The following is a 4,738-nucleotide window of genomic DNA, read 5'->3' as shown; positions in this document are numbered from 1 at the left end:
GCTAAAACATACCAGGTTTTTGGTAAAGCAGACAATTAGGGAATCCCTGATTGAGCAGGTCCCATAATAACCATCTCATTATTAATGACTCTTAAATCTTGCAACAATCTCCATTTACCAGATTTATTTTTAATGACAAAAATGGGAGTATTATGGGGAGATACGGAAGGTTGTATATGTCCCTCCTCTAATTGTTTTTTGACCAGGTCATGGGCTGCTTTATCTTTTCTTTAGTCAGGGGCCACTGAGGAACCCATACTGGTCTTTCTGATTTCCAAGTAATTTTTATTGTCTCAGTGGTCCTTTCTGAAAACCCAATCCATGTCTATTTATTTCTTGATCTATTTGAATTGGTGCTGTCATACCTTGTTCTTGTTCTCTTAATCTTTTTTCTTTCCTAAAGCCTTGTCTAGCCCTAGTAGTGGGTGCGTCAGGATTGATGTTATTTGTTAATGTCAAACCTAATTGATCTAGGACATCTTGTCCCCATAAATTTATAGGAAGATGATCCAATACATAGGGCTGTATAGTTCCTTCACATCCTTTAGGAGCCTTCCAATCTAATACCATTGCACTTCTATGGGGATTAGTCGCCATTCCTAGGCCTCGAAGCATTTGAGTGGCTTGTTGTAATGGCCAATGTTTTGGCCATTCTTGACGAGATATGATTCTAAGGTCAGCACCTGTGTCCAGTAGCCCATTAAATTCATGTCCTTCAATATTTAGTTTTAGCATTGGGCGAGAATCTAAATTTAAAGACAGCATAGCCCAATCCACACCTGTGGAGCCTAATCCCCTGGAACCTCTTTATACAGAACGACTGGAAAATTTATCATGTAGGCTGGGTATTATTAATAACTGTGCTATTCTATCTCCTGGTGAAATTACTGATATACCTCTTGGAGAACTAGCTATAATTTTTATTTCACCTTCATAATCGGGATCAATTACCCCAGGACATATCATAAGTCCTTTAGTATAGAAGAACTGCGTCCCAATAATAAGCCTACTGTTCCTTGGGGAAGAGGTCCTTTTACTCCTGTGGGAATGATTTGAACTCACATCTCTGGAGTTAGTACTGCTCTGGCAGAGGCACAGATGTCCAACCCTGCACTCCCTCTAGTTTGTCTGATGAGGGATTTAATGGATAATGTGTCCTGGGCACTACCCCGATGGTGTTGCTGGGTTCCTCCATTGCCCTGTATATTTATGGTTGTGGGCCCCAGAGCATTGGGCCTCCCAGTCCATTTTTTGACAATGGAGCCTGATGCCTTTCTCCATGATATCGTGGGTAAACACTTGGTCCTTGTCCATTTTTTGATAACGTACCCTCTATGGTGGTTTGAGAACGGCATTCATTAGCTCAATGTCTCCCTCTACGGCATCGTGAGCAAATACCCGGTATTCTATTCCCTTGATACCTAGCTTTGTTAAACCCTCCTCCTATGGGGCAACTCCTTTTAAAATGTCCTGTTTGTTCACAATTGTAGCATGTTTTTGGCCTGGCATCTAAAGCCTGTTGTATTGCTGCCAAGACTTGCCCTTGTTCATTAATGTCTCTACATAATTTAATATATGTGTTTAAATCTTCATGTCTCCATGGTCTAATGACCTCTCTGCAGCAACGATTTGCTTGGTCATAAGCCAGTTGTTTTATAAATGGCATTGCTTGTTCTGTATCCCCCAAAATTCTGGAGACCGTTTGAATAAGCCTGTCTACAAATTCAGCGTAAGGTTCATTAGTTCCCTGTATTACCTTAGATAATTGTCCTTGTAAATCTCCATGTCCCTGTAAAGTTTTCCATGCCCTAACCACATCTACAGCAATTTGTGCGTATATGCCAGGATCATATTCAATTTGTTGCCGTTGACCCTCATAAAGTCCTTTTCCTAAGAACATATCTAGATTTCTTTGAGGGTAACCGGCTGCTGCATTTCGCCTAGCTGTGTCCATGAAATATTCCTCGTTGGCAACCTTCCATAACAAATATTGTCCTCCATTTAGCACAGATAGACACATGTTAGCCCAATCTGCTGGCGTCATGTCCAAGTTGGTAATGGATTCGACCATGCTCACAGTGAAGGGTGCTTGCGGGCCATAGGTTGTTACAGCCTCCTTTAATTGCTTCACTGTTTTGAAATCTAAAGCACGGTGAATTCATTGCCCTCCTGCCTGCTCAAGTACAGGGCATGCTAATCTTTGGGGTCCTGCCTCAGGATTCCGTCTATCAACTACGGGAGTTGAGGGCCACTCAGCTGTAGATGGAGCTGTTGGTTGAATTACGCCCTCTGGTGATAGAACGGAGTTAGTAGCAGCCTCCTGTTGTAGCTCCCCCGCGATGGTTGTTTGTCTTTTAAGCTTTCTTCCTTTAAATTTTCCTCTGTCTAACTAGCTCGAGAGACCTTCTCTTTTGCTTGACCTAACATGTTTTCTACCACAGTCTGGACCTCTAACAATTTACTTAACACTCTTTCAGTTTTTTTTTTTTTTACTAATTTCTAATCTACTATAAAGGTTGCGTAAAGATAACATAAAACAAAACCGAAACAGAATGAAACAAAAATGGAACAAAAAATCGTTGTATCAATTTTCTCTTTCTCAGGGCCAAACAACTTCAAACCTTGAGCCAACCATTTTTCCCAGTTTGCCTGAGAAAGTTCTAGGGATAGACAGCTTGAAAAAAACCAAAATAAATCAAAACAAGAACACATTGTTTTTTGAAATGGTCACCCATTCTCTCGCCTTCCCTCAGGGGCGAGTGATTTTACTCACTTCCAAGCTTCAGGCGTCCCCCACACGGGCCACCAAATGCTGCAGTCTGGCTGGGCACAAAAGCACGAGCCACTCAAGCAGGAACAAACTTTATTTTTGAAACTGCCGCCAATGCCCCTTTTGCTCCCGGGCAGATTGCCGACAAACCCACGCGGCGTTCTCCCGGCCCCCAACAGAAAGTCCCTCCTCCGGAATTCCCTCCTACCGCACTTCCCCAACTAATGGGAACTCTCCAGGAGTCCCTAAGCAGGCCGAGGTGGACAGCAGGAGTCCAATATCCATATGAATGCAGATCTTAATATAATCATATCATCTCAATGGCTTGCTGGCACACCTTTCAACCAAAAAATGCCATGCATCATATTACTTGGCTGTGGCTCTTAGCAGAGGCATATATTTGTATTCTCTCCAGCATGTATTGCTTGTATTCTTGATGACTGCCCTTCTGACTAATGTGACATGAAATCTCAGTGTGGCTTTAATTTGCATTTCTCTAATTGCTAGTGATGTTGAACATTTTTTTCATATATTTGTTGGCTATTTGAATTTCTTCTTTTGAGAAATGTCCATTTAATTTATTTTCCCATTTTTAATTGGGTTATTTAGGGGTTTTGGTGTTAAATTTTTGAGGTCTTTATGTATTCTAGATATCGATCCTTTTTCAGAAGAGTAGCTAGCAAAGATTTTCTCCAAATCTGTAGGTGCTATCCACACATTCTTAATAATTTCCTTTGCTGTGAAGAAGTTTTAAATTGGATGACATCCCATTTATTAACTCTTGGTATTATTTCCTAAACTTTAGGGGTACTATTGAGAAAGTATTGCCTGCACCTATGAGCTGGAGTTTTGACCCTATTTTCTTCTAAAGTTGCATAGTTCTGATCTATTTCCTAGGTCTTTGATCCATTTTGAGTTGTTTTTTTTGTGTGTGTGTGCAGGCTTAGAGGAAAAGGTCTAGTTTCATTTTCTACATATGGATAACCAGTTTTCTCAGAATAATTTGTCAAAATGGTAGTCTTTTCTCTAATGTACGTTTTTGGCAACTTTGTCAAGGTATCTGTGTGGGTTTGGCTCTGTGGTTTATATTTTGTACCATTGGTATGTCTCTTTTTATGCCAGTAACCCACAGTTTTTATTACTATAGCTCTAGCTATAGTATAATTTGAAATCATGTATTGTTATGCCTCCAGCATTGCTTTTTTTGGGCTTAGAATTGCTTTGGCTATTCTGGATATTTTAATTCTCCCAAATGAATTTTAAGCCTTTTTTGTCTAGTTCTGTGAAGAATGTCATTGGTATTTTGATGGGTATTGCATTGAATCTGTATATTGCTTTTGGTAATATGGACATTTTAACAATATTGATTCTGCCTATAAATGAACATGGGGAAGGTCTTTCCATCTTTTGAGGGACTTCTTCATTTCTTTATTCAGTGTTCTATAGTTTTCATTTTAAAGGTCTTTAACCTTTTTGGTTAGATTTGTAACCTGCTACATTGCTGAATTTGTTTATACCTCTAGCAGTCTTTGTTGATACTTTTTGGATCTTCTAAGTATATAGGATCATACCATTCTGAAAACAGTGATAGTTTGACTTCTTCTTTTTCCATTTTTATCCTTTTTCTTTTCTTGCCTAATTGTTCTGATTAGATTTTCTTGTACTATATTAAAGAGAAGTAGTGAAAGCAGACATCCTTGTCTTGTTATAAATTTTAAATAAAATATTGTTATGGTTTGGATGTGAGGTGTCCCCTAAAAGCTCATATGTGAGAAATGCAAGAAGGTTCAGAGGAGAAATGATTGGGTTGTGAGAGTCTTAAGCCAATGAGTGAATTAATACTCTGATAAGGATGAACTGAACAGTAATTCAAGTGGTAATGTATGGTTGGAAGAGAGGGGAATTGGGGGTGTGACTTTGGAGGCATATATTTGTATCTGGTGAGTGGAGACCACTCTCTGTTTCCTA

This window comes from Ictidomys tridecemlineatus, chromosome 3, assembly GCF_052094955.1.
Source record: "Ictidomys tridecemlineatus isolate mIctTri1 chromosome 3, mIctTri1.hap1, whole genome shotgun sequence".
Taxonomy (NCBI): domain Eukaryota; kingdom Metazoa; phylum Chordata; class Mammalia; order Rodentia; family Sciuridae; genus Ictidomys; species Ictidomys tridecemlineatus.
Note: the sequence above shows the minus strand (reverse complement) of the source record.